General features: G+C 46.2%; 1 long non-coding RNA gene across 1 annotated transcript; it reads left to right on the top strand.

Annotated features, from left to right (window-relative positions):
- Positions 1-6,384: 6,384 nt before the first annotated feature.
- Positions 6,385-17,473, top strand: LOC144139256 (uncharacterized). Its single transcript, XR_013316118.1, has 4 exons — positions 6,385-6,487; positions 16,899-17,060; positions 17,140-17,259; positions 17,339-17,473. It is a non-coding gene; the product is annotated as an uncharacterized LOC144139256 (long non-coding RNA).
- Positions 17,474-18,499: the final 1,026 nt, after the last annotated feature.

Here is an 18,499-nt window from a genome sequence, read left to right as displayed (position 1 = left end):
AGAATTTCTCTTTAGACTCAGTCAAGAAACCCGTCTGGACGCTGTAAAGCGCGATGCGTCACGCATTCCCCGCAGAAAAAGAATGTTAATATTAAGAGGCCTTAGCGGTTGACTCATTTTACATACAAGCGTATGTGCTATCATTCTTGAAGTTAAGAAGTAGAAATAGAGTTGGGCTGGCATTGTAATGGGACAACTGACAACAAAAGGTCAACGAAGAAACATCATGAATACCGAGAGACGGGTCTTGAGGAAGTGGAAGGCCATACTCTCCACAGTGAGAAGAAATAAGAAAAGTCGGAAACAAAGAATGGACTCGGCCAACGCAAGACAGGACGGGACGGAGATTAAGGGGGGAGGCCTTAACAGGCTGTGGTTATTGTTGATGATGATGATGACTGTAGTCACAACAAATAGGCGCTTCTAGCAATTCGCCTACCAATAGAAGTGAGAATGACCTTACAAGGGGTCAATCTAATTGTTTCGTGAATACATCAATTCGGGCGGGGGTATATAATAGCAGCCCCGAGGAATTTCGCACTTTCCCACGAGATGCATTTTATTTCCGGTGCAAACATTATTTTTCAACTTTCAATTTCTGTGTAGTAGTGAAGGCGACTTTTACAGAGATCGGTGATTTGGAAAGCAGCTTGCAGATATACGCCACAAGTCCTGCTTTGGAGTTCTTTTCTCCGGAATATTGTTGTGTGCGTGCGTTCCAACGAATGCGCTGTAACTTGGATGGGACTAACTTTTCGTGCAGAAAATTTGAGAAACACAGTGGTATACGCACCTGAATTCGTAGCCACGGCATGAGCCGTTCTATGCAGCGCAATGCACATCGCTCCTTAAGACAACTGCCTTGTTCTAAACCCTTTGAGTGTTGCCTCTGGGCCACTGACACAGTAACTCATCATCATCACCACCACCACCCAATCTACGCCTACTGCAGGACACAGGCCTCTCCCGTTAATCTCCAATTATTTCGGTACTGTGATAGCTACGACCAATTTATCCCCGCACTCATCTACCCATCTAACTTCCTGCCACAACCTTCCACGCTTGCTTCTCTAGGGATCTACTTTGTTTCCCTTAATGGCCCACGGTTACCTTGCCTTCGCATTACATGCCCTGCTCACGTTCATTTCTTCTTCTTAATTTCTATTAATATGTCATAACACACGTTTGTTCCCTTACCCACTCCGCTATCTTCTTCTCTCCTAATATTACACTTATCATATCCCGTTCCATTCCGCGCTGAGTCATTCTCAATTTAGGTGAAACCCTTTAAGTGAGTACCGGTAAGATGCAGCTGTCATAGAATTTATTCTCCAGGGACAATGGTAGGTGGACCCAGTAAATAGAGACGTAAATATCCCTTCCCCCTTTCCCCTTTCGTAGATATCCCCCTACAAAATTTACGCCCATCCACAGCATCGCATAAGCTGAAATGTAATACAATAACAGCGTTTTTGCTCACTCGTATAGCACAGCGGGATATGTGGCGGCGAAATTGTGTTTTTGGATACATAAGTAGGGAAACCCTCAGGCTTTGCTCGAGGACAATTTATTACGGTCCGTGAGTAGTTATACCGCTAAATTAATCGGTCTCGTTTAAAACAAAAAGCTGTTCAGGAACGCTGGAACCTTCAAACGAAACCCAAACAGGTATTTTTACACGCAACTCCTCTCTCAGCGCTTTTTCACTGCCTTGCTTATGTTGACCCGAAGTAACCATATCCAACGTCCCTTTACAGTTGAGAATCCTGCGCAGTAAGTTACTTAATATTTACGCGACCTTATAAAAACACATAAAGCATATTTCTACCAATGTTTTATCAAAGTAATGCTCACGTCTAGGTAAAGTGTATTAGAAGAGAGACGTGTGTTGTCGGAGGATGATTGGGGAGGTTCCTTTTGCGATGAAAATTTACGCTGAGGAACTCCTGTTGTAAGCAGCGCCCGTTGCAACCGCTGCTGGCCAGTTAGCTCCAGAAGTTTAGTATGTTGAATTAATCCTTATTTATTGCTCTAAATACCTGTATTTGTTCATTTTGTGGCAAGAAGGTTTATGAAACCCTTCAAATAAACGTTGAGTTTGATTGAAAAACTTTAGGTGGCGCTGATTGCAACAGGAGTTCGTTGGGGAACTCCTTTGTCCTATATATTTTTTTTAATCGTAAAAGGAACCAACGCTCCCCATTGATTTGTCCGCCGAAGGACACGCCTCGACCTCCTAGTACACTGTAGTCTGAAGGAGCCAGGGTTTTAGTGTGGAGCGAAATAGTCGAACCTACTGATTCTGCCTGTCAAAAACTAAGGACTACTGAAAATTGCTCAGGCGTAAGCCTGACATGCGATCATTGTTCACTCTTCCATCAACCTCCTTGACGCCCACACCTATAGTAGAGTAAAAATTGTAACGCCGTTCCACTCAATGGGAAAGCTGTCGTCACTGAAGAGCAGTGATTCGCCATTATGGGCTGTGGCGCCGTTGTCCACTCACTGTTACCATCTGTTGCAATTAAAATTTTCCGCTTTCGCATTGCTCGCACACCCCCTGCCTGAAACTGCGCCAGCGGGAGTTCTGCCCTTTTTATGCTTTCTGTTCCTCCCGCACGTGCCATCGTTGCACTGCAACTTTTTCGCTTGCTATCAGAAAAAACAACAAACGAGCATTCCTAACTAAACGAACGTGGATGCCACCGGTTAATTACGGATATTTTGTGTCAAATGTACCGACAGCTTTCTTTGCGCTAAACAACAGGGAAATGTATGACAAGCCCCCATGCTTCATGAGTTTCGAACGCTTATTACTATATAAACCAATTGGCTTTCGAAGCTTCGGGCTAACGCCGCTACGACAGGCGCTACGGCGGAACGCCGTGTGGCTCTACTTTGGTCCAGCGAGCGAGGTATGATGGCAAGACGATCCCATAAAGTGATCTGTAGGGTTGCGCGAATATCAAATTTTCGAATATGAATGAAATACGAATATCTAGCTTCAAATATCGCATCAAATATCGTATAATTAAGAGGAGACGCGGCTTTCGAAATCAACTTTTTTATTCCTTCGTAGATTTTGATGAAAATTAGCCCAGCAATTGCAAATGCTTCTGTCATAACACCATAAAAATTTCAAAGTAACATTTAAAAACTTATTTATAAAATTTTCTTTCTGTTCACCTTGTGCCGAGCTTGAGCGAACTTTAAAACATGTTAGTAAACTTCTTCAAACTGCTTTGCATTCCAAATTGAATGGACGAGATCGTGACAGTCAGATTTTTTTATTAAACCACATTTTTTTAGTTTTCAATTTTTAGAGGGGAAGGTACAACAGGCATATAAACCATATCAACGATATTTGAATAAAAGTATCACAAAACTAACATGAAAAACCAAGAGTGTCACAACCTGAACTGTTCAAGGAATGTAACGCAAAGAACGAAATCAAAAATAGACCTCGCGGTCACAAAGAAATCACTGGAAAAAGAGACGTAGGTGGCAAGAAAAAAAAACTGTTTTGAGAAATCGGCTTCCGAAGTTGCAACAAAGATTTCCTTCATCTAATGTCGCTAAGCGTGCAGACTTTCGTCTACTTTTGAACACGGGGCTTCTGGAATGCCTTGCCTTGAAATTGGAGTACCTTTTGTAGCATTTTTTTTCCATAAAACGTCATTTTCAGCGCCTCTGTGGAGGGTACATAGCCCTGCTTGCGGAGCAAACGGGGGGGGGAGATGGCTTTCAATGCAAAGTTGGTCAGCTGGTTGCTTGTACTGCACCGGACAACTTTCCTCTGCAGTGTTCTGACCATCGCAACAAGTCAAGCAATCAATTTCTTCCTTTCAATTTTAAAACTTCATTCTGACTTCTTTTATTCTTTATAACCTTGTCTGGACCAGCATCTTATGTGCAGGGGTTCATTGCCAAAAGTTTACATACCACTTAACGCAACTTCTGACGTGTCGGCCGTTTCATTCCCAAGGCTAGAAAGCCTAATGTCAAGCTTAGCAATAGCTTAGCGTGCAAGTTTCGCAAATCAGACGAAAAGTTCACTTTGTGACCCGCTATCACAAGCGCGCCCATCGCGTTTCACCAGCCGGAGTTGGGACATGCGCGCCACGAAGCGTTCGATGACTTCCTCCTCTCGAGCCTCGCAGTGTTCACTAATCTTGATTGTGATTTCAGGCATTCCGCGATAATATCCGTGTTCAGATAATAGCAGATAAAACAAACTGACCAGAAATTTGGGCAAGCGAAGTAGCACAAATTAACTCAGAAACGCGCACTGCGCAGTTCAGGTGGCCGCCATCTTGCATTGCCGAAGCCACGCCAATCACGCCTGTCACGGGACCCTATCAACTCACGCCGACCGGAAGGCCAACCGCGCTTCAGCATCCATTTCTTCCTTGGTTTGTGCATGTTGCTTTTCCTGCCGTTCGTGCGTTTGTGAAAGAACGAAGACAGAAAAGACGGCAAGCATGGCAAGGAACGGAAAGAGGATTGCTCGGCCGATTTAATGGTACCAAAATGGCCGCGCCTCGTGGCACCGTTTCGAGGATACAGCGCTAGGCAAATTTCTGTTTTTCCGCCCTTTTGCGCTGACATTTTGTCACCGCTGGTGGCAAATTTATATTTTTATGCGACTTTGTAACGGTTGTCAGAAGAAAAACTACGTAAACGCAAAGAATAGGAAACATGGAAGCCGAATCTGTGGCCTTTCAAAACAAATAAGATGTTTTGGTGATTTTTCGGAAGTCGAAAGCCGCGCCTCCTCCACGCCCTAAACTAATCAACCCAAATATTCGATAAGGGCCGGTTATTCGAACTCTTACGAATATCCGAAATGTTACGAATGCATAGTTTTCGAAGCGAATATGAATATAACACATATAATATTCGAGTAATATTTGAAATTTTCGAATATTCGCACACCCCTAGAAATCTGCCCTTAAAAAGCGCGTGCTGTGGAACGCCTCACGAACACCGGCCGCAGGTTCATCGAAATGGGTATAGGGCACGCGTCACTCGTTCTGAGAGCATGAAGCCTACGATCTGCGACGCCGCCAGTAGACACGGAAACGAAAGAAAATACAACAAACTCGGAACATACAACGATAGAGAACTTAATGAAGCATAATGAGTAATTCACGAGTAAACACCGGCCGTGCGTTAAATATTCGCTGGTTAACCATCTGTACTGAGTGCCTGGGTGCCGTTTTAAGGAGAAGCGCTTAATCTCCCGCTCCTGTAAATTGCAGTCGCCCCTCGCCATCGGCCTCGCTGTACCCAAGAGAATGAAGAGCACACTAAAGATAAAGTAGGATGTGAGGATTATGGTGGCATGCTGAGGTCTTCTGAGAAATGCTCTCCGGAGGCGACACGCTATGAGATAACGCCAGAGTAAAGCGCCTGACGTCGTGTGTTCGCTGATGGCGCGATCACTACCTGAAACGCAAGAGCCATGCGGCGTTGCCGAGCCAGCTGCAGCTCGCGCTGCGCTCAAATTGCGGCGTAGGGCATACCGTAAACGTCAGCCAATTTTTAAGCTTGCCTTTCCTCAATTTTTCGTTTATTTAAAGCGGCCCTGCAACACTTACCATCAACTACTAGGAATATATTTAGGTGTAAAGTCTACTGTCCCAGCAATCTCCTCCCGCAAGAATTATGAAAATCCGCTCCCTCTCACTGAAACTACGAGCGATTAGAAATCGCGCATAATCGTTGCCTCTCTACTCGACCGCGGACAACGCCACCAAAGCTGCGCGCTCTCTTCGGGAGAGGGGGGCGGCTCGCAGCGTTCTATATCATAGGCCAGGGAATTTTCTTTTTTTCTCCGCAACGTAGAGGGGTCCATTTCCGGTCTGGTGCCGCAAAAAAGCAGGCATCGCTGCCTGCTCGCAAGCGTGCGCTCGTGCTGGCAGGGTGTCTTTGAAGCAATAAACGTTTGTTGAAATGTTGTCTGTTTGAAAGGGGAGTATTGAGCTCATTACTCAAACTGCGCGCGCACTCAAAACACAAAATAAATGGCAAAACTCGCGGAGCGGTTCAAGCATAGAAGAGGATCGTACACAGAGCTGACGACGGCGGATCGTCACGGAAAATGCGAGCAATAAGCCTCGACGTAGACTATTGACAGCCAGTGGACAGCCATGGCCTCAATGACGTCGTTTAGCAATGTCAGGGGTGCACATGAGGAGAATTGAGGGCACGGTTGGTTTTTCCGCCTATTTCGCGATGATTTGCGGGCTCACCGCTTCACGTGCACGTGTAATTTTTGGCTCAGGGATTCCTGGCATTGTAAGCTAATCGTCGCGCCGATTTACTTGCACTGCTGATAGAGTGTTCCAGGCTCCCTCTAAATGGCACTGTCCCGCTTTTCGCAGGTTGGATGAGCAAGGTTTCTTCGGATGCACGGCGCTGTCCCTCTGCGTCATGTGTCTTCTCATTGTATCTCTAGCAATTTTTGCCATTGTAAGCCAAAAAGGTGAGATTTTAAGGTTAAAAATACGCACTACTGTTACATGCGGCCCTGAATGAGTTAAGGTGCAGTACCGGAAGTTTGGAACGACCATGATCGAAGGTTCCTGAAAAATTGTTGCCTTCTTGCTAAAAGATAACCGCATTTTCAGGGAAACGTGAGGCATCCTTATTGCACATTGTCCAACAGATTGTCGAAATTATTATTCTGTTACCTCGCTGCGTGACGCGCAAAATTTATGACGTAAACTAAAACGTCCAGTGGGTAAGGATTCGACAAAAAAAAAGTATCACACGTTAAAGTAACCGAAACACCAAGGACCTAAAACTTTACCCGCCGCGGTGGCTCAGTGGCTAAAGCGTTGAGCTGCTGAACACGAGGTCACGGGTTCCATTCCCTGCCGCGGCGGACGCTTTTTTGATGGAGGGGAACAGCAAAAACGCTCATGTGTACGAGTTTTCTGCGCACGTTAAAGATCCCCAGGTGGTGAAAATTAATCCTGAGCCCTCCACTACGGCGCGCCTCATCGCCTGCGTTGCGTCGGCGCGTTAAACCATTCAATCAACCAAATCAAGGAACGAACTATTTCCATTCCCAGCCGCGGCGGCCGCTTTTCTGATGGAGGCGAAAAGCGGAAACGCCAGTGTGTTCGAGATTTCGAAGCCCGTTAAAAATCCTCAAGCAGCCGAAATTCTTCCGTACCCCTAAACAACGGCGCGCCCAATCCCCTGTATAGCGTCCGTGTGTTAAACATCACAATCAATCAATCAATCAATCAATCAATCAATCAATCAATCAATCAATCAATCAATCAGTATAGGAATGAAAATTTAGCTTAAATGAGTACTGACACAAAATTCCCCGCAAGGCCACCTTGTCTCTTCAAGGTGATGGTAGCGCCGACACCGCGGACCCCAAGCCCATGTGGGTTAGACCCACCCATGGTCTAGGCTGTGCGTGGCTTTACCGTGTCCGCGGAAATAGCTACCTGGTGGCTGATCCAAAGTCAGTGTTGTTCTGGACCTTCATGGCGCCCTGGCAGAGGCAACACGCCACTTTGGCCCCTGCTTCCCGTAGACAGTGCCCCCAGTCTGACCGACTTGGGGGTATCAGCCAGTCGCATTTTCCTGTCCTCTTCCCCATTCGTTTCCTTTCCTATGTTCTTTCCTAATTTGGTCCTCCAATCTTCTCTCTTCCTCATTTCTCCGTGTTTTCTCCACGCGGCGAGGGTTAACCCTGTGGGAAGACATCACCCTAGATCCCGAGCTTAGGGTTATAGCGGCAACGTAGATTTAGTGTGTGCTGCAAAGCCACGTTTCCTTGTTGAGCTAGGTAGTGATTGACTGGCCTTGCCGCCGAATATTTTCTGTGTTTCTATGGCTTCTTTCTCCCCCCCCCCCAAAAAAAAAAAACGCTTGGCCCCGCAAAGGGGCTGCACCGAAGCAATTTCCAAACCGATTGCAAAACGTTGTGTTCAGCAAGCCCGAGAACTTTTCACGCTTTCTAATAATCCAGTCAGCTGAGAAGCCAACTTCCATCACCAGCAACTCTGTGTTTTTAGTAGCAAAGTTTATTGAAAGTGTGGTAGGCAAGAACTACGAAGCGAAAAAGCTCACCTCTAAAAACCCCCTGATTGCATTGGAGAATAAACACCAGTCCAACATTCTTTTCAACAAAACCAAATTAGCTGACCTTAATATTAAAGTACCTCATCACCGTACCCTTAATAGCTGCCAAGGTGTCATCTCCGAATCAGAACTGATGAAAGAAACAGACTATGACCTGCTTGAAGGTTTGCGCGAACGAAGAGGGGTGAACCGCTGTGCGACGCATCACGATGAGGCGATACGGAAACGAAATAAGGCGAAGCACGTAATATTGACCTTTGATCGCTAACTGTGCCAGAGGATGTAAACGCAGGCTTTCTGCACTCTAAGACCAGAGCATACATCCCGAACCCGCGACGTTGTTTCATCTGTCAGAGGTATGGGCACGGCTGCAACTCGTGCAGAGGAAAGAAACATGTGCGAAGTGCTCTGAGCAGGACCACTCTGCAGACGAGAGCAAAAGCACACAACTTAAGTGCAGCAACTGTGGAGAACACCACAGAGCATATTCTTGCTCTTGTAACGAGTTTAAGAAAGGAAAAAAATCATTAATTTAAAGTGACGCAAAACCTCTCATTGCCAGAATCCCGTAAGCGGTATGCTCAGCTTCCTTCAGGGAGCTACGCCTGCGTGGCCCGCCGGGTGTGGAGCGGCGTCTGCTTTCTGCGGCCACTCACATTAGTTAGACTTGGTGGTGCACCCACCCCTCCAGGTGCGGCCCTTTGCAGGCGCATTAACATTAATTCCTGCATCGCCAGCAGTGCCCGCAGGCGTTGCACCGGAGCAGAATTGCACTGGGAGTGGCGTTGCTGTCGCTCCTCGACAGATTCTGGACGCCGAAACTCTTATGGTGATGGATGGGGGTACAGGAGGCCTCTCTTGTGCAGCCATGTCCAGCACATCAAAAAAGGTGGAGGCTGAATCTTCTGCCCATCCATCTTTTATTTTATTTATTTATTTATTCACAATGCCCCTAAAGGCCCCCGTGAGGGGGTATTACATAGGGGGGTTACATAGCACCCGTGTTATATTAGCGCAGTAAAGCGGAAAAAATAAACAAAAAGAAGCAGGAATGTTCACACTGAAAACGCAAATAAATATACATTGTAAAATTGAAAACGCAGTAATCAAATCATTATAGCAAACAAAAAAGACAGGAATATAATACAGATGGTTCAAATTCAAGCACGACACGATGTACAATCTATCAGAACAACAAGAGCAAAAATAAAATACAGAGCAAAAATAAAAATGTTCAGTACACAATTTCAAGGACGGGAAAAAAAAATCCAAAAAGAAGCGGAAAGTGCTAGGTTAGCTGTTGAACTAGTTCCTAGGATTTCGTGTTGTCTTTTTGAGAAGCGATGTGAGATGGTAGATTATTCCATTCGACTATGGTACGTGGAATGAAAGACCGGGCAAAGGCAGATGAGTGGCAGTTTGTGCGTTTAACTTTGTAGGAGTGGTCTCGGCGAGGGAAAATGACTGGAGGTGGCTCGAAGAAATCATCGTGAAGTGACGAGTGGTGATACAGCTTGCGGGATTGGTGCCGTTGCGGGATTGGTTGCGGGACACGTTGCGGGATTGGTGCCGTAAGACCTTCATCCCGTCAACGCCCGAAAACTCATACGAGGACATGCATGTCACGCCATCTCGGCCTGCATCACATCATCTAAAAAATGGCGTGGCAGTCTTGGCCGGTGGAAAAAGTCCCAAGCTCCGCGAGTAACTGGCCCTGATTCGGGCTCAGTCACACAGGGATCTCCATCCTACAAAACATACGCTCAACATCTTTGTTGTAATCTTTTATGGCAGTTCAAAGCATACTCCAAAGGAACTGTAGGGGACTAATTAGAAAACCTCAATGACGTCTACGAAATCTTTCGTAAGTACCATCCAAATATCCTATGCCTACAAAAAACACACTTAAAACCTACACAAACCAACTTTCTCAAACGATACTCGGTATTCAGGAGAGACAGGGACTGCTGCACTCACTCCACTGGTGGTGTAGCGCTTGTCTTGCAAAAGTCTGACCCCTGCCAACCTTTTGAGTTGTCACTACCGTCGATGCTGTGGCAGTCCGGGCAATCCTCTTTAATAGGTTAATAGCAGTTTGCTCAGTATTCTTTCCCCTGATTACCGTCTGTCGAGCTCAGAATTCGAGTCCCTGATAGATGAGCTCCCGGAACCCTTCTTATTAGGGGGCGACCTTAATGCTCACAATGAACTCGGGGGTCTGAACAGACAGTTTCCCGGGCCCGCTTACTAGAACAATTTTTATTCTCTTCCCGACCTTGCCTACTCAATAAAAAATAGCCGACTTACTACAGCACTACACACAACACATATTCACACATAAACTTGGGAAGAGGCTCTTCTGTCCTCTTTCCATCTGTTGAATCGGGAGTGGACTGTAATCCTTATGGGAGCGACCACTTCCCTCTAATCCTGAAAAGCATTAACAAAAGCCCTAACAGTTCCATCTGTCATAAAAGGTTTAAGGAATCCGATGCAGATTAGATAAAATTTAAACAAATATCTCAGCTTTCATACACATCTTTAATCCATTTCGCCATTGACGAAGCTTGTGAACTGATTACGGCGCATATACTTCATGCTACCGAGTGCTCAATTCGGTAAACATCTGGTGCCACACCGAACACTAGGAGGCCGTGGAGGAATGAGAAGTGTCGGCATGCACGGCCGGCTCAAAAGTAAGGGAGGGCGGGTCCTTCGCCAGTATCCCACTCCCCAAAACCTCATTTCCTTCAAACGTACGAAAGCACAAGGAAGGCGCATTCGCCAGCAAGCCAAAAAAAGAGAGCGGGTGCTCTTTTGATACTTCTATCACTTCATACACAGATACAGGCTAAAATGGAATAGAAATAAAAAGCTTAATGAATGGAAAACAAACAGCTTACCCTTGGTTAACAGTGCGGGTGACACCCTAGAGGACCAGGCAAACGCACTTGCAAAACACTTTCAATATGTTTCAAGTTCTTCTCACTACACGAATACTTTCTTAAGACACAAATGATCCATGGAGAAAAAAACCGATTAGAGATAACAAAACATCGGACGGACCATAAAACTCTGTATTTTCTCCAACAGATCTTTTGGTTGCCCTAAGAGCATGTAAGGCTTCAGCGCCAGAGGAGGATAGGATATCATATACAAGGATACAACATCTGCACACCAAAACTCTCCAAACACTTTTCACTTATTCAAAACAATTTGGGCAGCAGGATACTTTCCGAGAGCTTGGAGTGATGCTGTTGTATTTGCCATGTTAAAAGAGGGTAAAGATGCCTCACTACCGGCCATTTACTTACCAACAGCTCTCACAAGTTGCCTGTGAAAGCTTTTCGAAAAAATGGCAAATAAGGGCTAATGTATTTTATTTAGTATAACGGCTTCCTGGGCAGTTGTCAGCCGGGCAGTTGTCAACTGAGCAGCTAGTAGCCTTTTAGTAGTATGTCAAGGATTCTTTCATCCACAAACCGCACTGTCTTTCTGTTTTCTTTGAATTAGAAAAAGCATATGACACCACTTGGCGCCACGGCGCACTGCTTGATCTTAAGGCTTTCGGTATGTATGGGCACATGTTAAACACTATTAAAAGTTATTTGGCACAGCGAAAATTTGGGTAAGAGTAGGGACAGTGCTATCCAGAACGTACATACAAAAAAAGGGTGTTCCTGAAGGCGGAGTATTAGGCTGTACTCTATTTTTGGTTAAAAATGAATTCGTTGGAAAATCGCTGCGACCCACAATCTCTCCTCCTCAATGTATGTAGACGATGTTCATATTAGATTTAGGTGTTCCAACCTGTTCATATGTGGAAGGCAAATACAGATAGGTTTATACCGGCTTGTCAAATGTACAGAAAGAAATGTTTTTACACTGAATCCTACAAACATACGTGCTTCAGTCACAATAAAGCGTGGAATTCATCTAGAAGCTGACATCACGCTGAACGGAGAACGGATTCCCGCCAAGCAAGAACATAGGTTTTTAGGTATTATACTTGACAAAAAGCTAACATTCATACGGAACATAAAGACACTATAAAAAAAATGCTTAAACACCATGAACATTTTAAAAGTGTTGTCGGTGCTGATGAAGACTGCCTTCTACACCTGTTTGTCGGTTTAGTTAGGTCCCGTATAGACAACGGAAGCGTAACGTACGGTTCTGTGTATAAAATTGCCATAAAAATGTTGGACCCAGTGCTGCATTTAGGCCTTCGCCTTGCCTCGGGAGCCTTCAGGACAAGTCTTATTGAAAGTCTCTATGAAGAATGTGACCACTGGTGCCTAGACCACCAGCATGCTTATACAGCACTGCTCAATGCTATTAGGACAATGTCTGCGAAGAGTCCCCCGTGCCGATCTATTCTAAATGACGTCTCGTATGCCCGTTTTTATTTAGCATGCCCTTCGATCCTACCCCTTTATTCTTACGTGTCAAAGGCATTGCAGAGGAAATAGGGGTATCTTTTTATGAGGGCATGAAGACCTCCATCGCCGATGTAGTCCCGCCTTTGGAAATGTCAACGATTCGTTGCGACACATCCTTTAAACTTAGGGATAAGCGCCGTTCACCTCGTGAATATATCTTGAAGGATTTTTTTAAGTATACAACACACATATCCATACATCTCATTTTACACGGATGCCTCAACGTCTGCTTGCGCGGTCGCGTGTGCTTCACATTGCCCGGATTTCGCCAGCACAAGGACATTGAACGAAAATAGCAGTATCTTCACATCGGAAGCTTATGGTATTTTATTCACAGTGTAACACATTAACAGGACAAAATACGAGAATCAATAATCTGCACAATTTCCCTAAGTGTCGTTACAGCACAAGAATCATTTAAACCTACAAAAAAGTTTGTCTTCAATAACCTTTTTAAAGCTCTTGTGACTGCTTTTAAATTAAATTATAATTGCTTGTTTGCTGAATCCCTGGACACAGTGGAGTTCTGGGCGGTGACATTACCGACCAGAACGCCACTTTGGAGGCCCTCTCCAGTGGTGTTGACGTCGCGCAGATCGCGTACCTCAATTTGAAGCCAGTGATCCGAAGGAGAATCCGTAAATGGTGGCAGCACACGCGGGACATACACACAGACAACAAGCTCCACTTGATAAAACCACACGTAGAAAGATACACAACACAAAAACAAAACAGTTTCATTGAAGTATCGATTTGCAGACTAGGGATAGGTCACACTTACGCTACACACGCACATCTTTTTAATGGCATACTCCCACCAGTTTGTGACAAGCGTGGGGACCGGCTCTCCGTCCTCCATGTTTTAATTGAGTGCGCGTCCTGCAATGAGGCAAGAAAACGCCATTTCTCTAAAATCTATACCTTGAACACTCCGCTACACCCGTCACTGTTTTTACGAGATGAACCTATGCAAAGGAAAGTTTGACATTCAACTGAATGCAGTCTTACGGCTACAAAGGAAAGCTATACAGCTTCCTCCGAAACTTCGCAGTTGAAGAAAAATTTGTCCTGGTCTAGAATTCGAACCCGAAACCACCGCATTCAGGTAGATGTCAAACTTTCCTTTGCAGAAACTTACTCCACCTAGGAGATTTCCCCTAAATATGGTCAATTAAAAGGTGAACCTATGTTCACACACAAATGTGTTTTAAGTTAACTTGCAGACATCAGTTTTTAAAGCTGATATCGTACAGTGCGCGACGTCAGAGCCTACGACACTGAGCAAAGCCTTGATGTTTTCATTGTATGCACGAGGGGCCCGCTCACGTAGCATGCTCCTGGGCTCGAGCTACAGTGACGTTCCATCCGCCATCCCCTTCATCCGCCATTCCGTTCCTCCTGCATGCTTTATTCTAAGGGTCACCAACACCCATATATACACTATTTTAGGATGTGTCATACTCATTTCGTACATAACCCTGACTATTGAACAGCCGCTTAACATAGTTTTGGCGCTATTTGGCCCTAGATACACTTTCGCCTATAAACACAAACATACTACGACAACTGACGCGAAATTTGGCGTTAATTTTTTTCCCGCAGCGATCGTTGCCTACCAGCTCAGTAATCCTTGAATGATACAGTTGACTGTCGATAGCAGCGTAAATATTTATTGAAAGCTCCGCTTATTCGCATGAGTTTTGGTTTGGACTAAACGAACACCGAGGCGGCCGCCATGACAGGAGGGCGCTCGTGACGTCCCCGTTCTCGTCGCACCACTGCCGGTGCGGTCGCGCGCGCGGGCGAGCGCTCCCATCCCGGCTGTAATTTCCACCACAGGGTACCAAAATGCTCTAGTTTCCACTACCTCCACGCGCAAGGCAGCATGAGGTCAGTCCTAAAACCGTGACGTTACACACATGGCCGAACAGCGCGCACCATCCTCAGCCAACGCGTTGGTCACCCCACTAAAGCCCTCGTGTCGGCAATTTGGTGCCACGGAGAGAAGATTTCGTCATGCAGTAGCAGATTACTGAAGGATATTTTGTTCTGAGCTTCCTCGTGGACGTAAACAATAATGTGAACTTAAAATGTGTTATACAGAGCGGTCAGTATTGAGCAGTCAGCATTGACCATCTGCTCCGGGGGGACTAGTAGGAGTTGGGGTACACTCCCCCCTGCCCGCACCCGCCTCCATGTGGTGTCCCACGGGAAATGTCGGCGCTCACCAGCCCGACGGCTAAAGGGGTGCGTGGCAACCGGCCTAAGTGGCCGTGTGGTGGAAACAAGGGTTTCAATGTGTCAGGAGCGCAGGGAATACTCAGCCCGGCGTCCAACCACCACACACCCGGGGTGCGGATAATACCGGACTTGAGAATCACTTCGGCCGAGCCATCATCGTTTGCTGGCTGGACCACGACCAGGTCCACCAAGCTGGTTGGGGTGTGGGCGTCAAAATCATGGAGGTGGGGGCTGCCCGAAGCCCCAGCACTACCCACCGGAGTCCCACCTGCCGAATCGCAGGGACAGGGCGAACCCATCATCTCAAACTCGGGACACGCAAGATGGAACGCGCTCCCTGTACGGCTGCGCAAAGGGCGACAAGCAGTTGAAGACTAGCAGGAAGTCGCTCGCCAACCACAGCCACAAGACAGCCGCGACTCGCAAATCATGCTGAGCTGCACACTTCGCTGCACATTTCACTTTTGTGCATTATGTATTCTGATGACAGAGCATTCAACCACAGTTTTTTCCGAGTGCACCCTTTTCACTTATTTTTTCCTTACGAGTATGCTTCACTGTGTTACAGAAATTGTGAAAAAGCCAGCTTTCAAAGTCGAAGTTTACTCGGCTTGAGTTCCAAACACAAATGTTTTGCATTTGTTGCCGGGAAGACAGTTTTTGTATGGGCAATATCGACCTTCTTATATCACGAGATAAAGTGACGGAGACGAACAGCTGACCGAAACAAGGGGGTTTGCTGAAGTGAGGTGGAACGGCTTTTCTTCTCTCTCCTTCGGCACAGAAGAAAACAATAGGTGGGGAGTTATCCTATAACAATAAATTCACAACGTAGGCACTATGTTGCGCGGCTGGCGCTGTTGACACTCCTGCCACTGTGACGCGAGGTCATGATGGTCAATTGGATCTCATGCGTACGATAAACGACGAGAGAGAGATAGAGGGCGTTGACGCAGCTGACAGGGTGTCAACGCGACTAGACGGGGTAGTGTGGTACGACGGTTCCCGGCAGGACGCAAAGAGGAGCAGCGAAACTTGTAGCGTAGTTGTAGATGACAGTACGTGACGCTGCTGTGTCGCCAACATGGCTGCTAAATGAAGCGACATACAACAGCAAGCAGTTTGCCCCGAGTTAAATTTGTTACTCGTTCAGGAACAGCTGATCTACGCTGTAAACATCACCAGATGTTCGCAGCTCAGAGATGCAGTAATAAGGATAATTAAGCTGTTTTTAAATAGCAAAGCTCTACAAAAAGCGTTTCTTGCTGCATCGCAGTGGGTTGCATATGGTTCGAGTGAGACCGTAAAAAGTAAACGAAGTTGCTAGAAGTCGTAAGGGTGTGAAAGCGAAAACCTTGTCAGACTTTCTGCTGACATGCTGCTGAACTTTCTGCTACCGCTCTCATTGGTCTCAACGAGCTGCTACCGCAGCTTCTTCGTCCACAGCCACGTCAATCTGAAGGCGCTTACGAGTATAATCATGTCAAACGTCTCTAACCTCTTCCGCCGTGGCGTACTTTTTCTGGGTCCCGACTCGCCCCTGTGCGTTGTCACCTGTAATGACCTGGAATGAAGCTCGCGGCGGCGTTTACCAAGCCCGTTCAGTACGTTCTGCACGAAATTTCTCCTTTACTCTGAACACCCCTCCGGTACCTCTCCTTTGCCTTTCCTGATGCGAGCTCCACCCCGTTTTTTAGAACACTCCTCTGGCGGTGCTGTTTCATTGCCCCGGAACGCGCTCCCAATTTGTCTACAACCAATTTCTTCTCAAAAGCGCATTTAATTATAACACGCCTTGCTCAAAATCTAGATATCCAACGCTTTTTTACTATCGTCAACGTCGAATATCTCGAGCGGAGGTCTCACTTGCACAAATATGCCTTGGAGAACGAAACTTGTCTGTCAGAAATATGGGGGTTTTTGCCGTGTTAAGTTAAACATGATTTTTTTTTGTCTTCGCGCATGAAGAAGGGCCTCCGTTGAACAAGTCTAGACGTCTTTGCTACCGAATGGGGCCTTATCGCTACTGAATACGAAAACGTGCTTCAGACAGAGAGTGCAAAACAAACTTGAATGTCCTGAAATTTGGACGTCCATGCTTACCAGGCGATGACCAAGGTTTGACGACGTTCTCCGGCGGGAAGGATGTGTCCACGACAGAAAGGCTTCCGACGGTGACCCCCGGCCCGTCGTTCCCTAGCGCAGGCACTTCAGCCTCACCGGCGATCGTGGGCCCATCGATGGTATCTTCGACCGCGACGACACCCAGTAAGATTAACTTTCCAATGTCATTTGTCGGCATCTCTCGTGGAATGGTATTTATTTTTACTGCCTCTGTGTTTGGAAGCGACGACCACCACCACGGCAACTACGACGACCACCACGATGACGACAACTACGGTGACTACTACAACGACAACTACGACGACCAGCCCGTCGATGGCATCTTCGACCGCGACAACAACCAGTAAGATTTACTTTGCAATGTCAGTTGTCGGCGTCTCTCGTGAAAGGGTATTTATTTTTACTGCCTCTGTGTTTGGCAGCGACGACCACCACCACGGCATCTACGACGACCACCACGATGACGACAACTACGGTGACTACTACAACGACAACTACGACTACTACCACGAAAACCACCACCCCTACATATGAGCCATACAGCGGCAGAAACTCTCCCTCTCACGGTGAGCGTCATGGCCGATACAAATTTTATAATAAGTGGGGGCTTTCCGAAGGTAAAATGTCTCCTTCATGACCGTATTTCGGTGAACACGTTAACTTGTGTCATGTAATTCTATGGGCCCATGGGCGCAAGCAACTGGTGTATGCAGGATTGACTTTGGGGAGAGGGCTGAAACAGGGAAGATGAAAGACAGAGAACTAAAAAGAGACCAAAAGTAAAACAAGAAAGAAAAAACAAAAGCCGAAACAACATGTCCCTACAGTCGTGAAAGGCCCATGAAGTTTGGCTCAAAAAGTCAGCTTGACCGGGTTACAAGAACCCCAATTTCAATGCAAACTTTATTAAAGATAATCAAGAAAATATATCAGGCAGTGGCTACTACAAGCCAGTTTTTGTGGGATTTTCCTGTATCGTTACCGCATTTTGTTTGTGCCATTGGCGGTGGCAGATAAAGCAATAACCAAGAAATATCACTGGGTGATTGTAATGACGCCCCCAGTTCCGTTTGATCGAAGAACTTGAGCGCAAATGTGCAGTAAACACAATAATAAGTATGCCTTAGAACTTGCCCATATCAGGTCACACATGCCCAAAGTGAGCCACCCTAGCACGAATTTTGTAGGTTTTCACTTCTGGTTGCGTTTCCTCCGTTGAAAAAACGATTTTAATGGCTGGAACGAACGTGAGAAACGAAGTTGTATTTTGTCTATATAGCCCCTGTAAAAATGAGATAAATTTTCGGTGTGCTCATTGCGGTGTTCAGATTGTTTCCATTATTTCAACATTATCATCTGGCTATTTTTGACACCCCCTTACAAAGCCACCAAAATTACCTCTAAAAAGCAGGGCGAGTGTACATTGTGCAGCCCAGCGCTTGACCTTAAAGGGACCCAGAAAAGCCTTCTGTAAAAGTTACAAAAGGTCTGTATTGTCGCGTAGCACCAATATAGCGATGCAATGCCGTGGGAATTTTTTGATCTACATTCAGTATTAGCTGCGGCAGAAGCAATTAAATGCA

This window comes from Haemaphysalis longicornis, unplaced genomic scaffold (assembly GCF_048455015.1).
Source record: "Haemaphysalis longicornis isolate Haplotype H1 unplaced genomic scaffold, Haemaphysalis longicornis Haplotype H1 scaffold_5, whole genome shotgun sequence".
NCBI lineage: Eukaryota > Metazoa > Arthropoda > Arachnida > Ixodida > Ixodidae > Haemaphysalis > Haemaphysalis longicornis.
The sequence above is the reverse complement of the archived record's forward strand: the minus strand, read 5'-3'. Positions and strand labels throughout refer to the sequence as shown.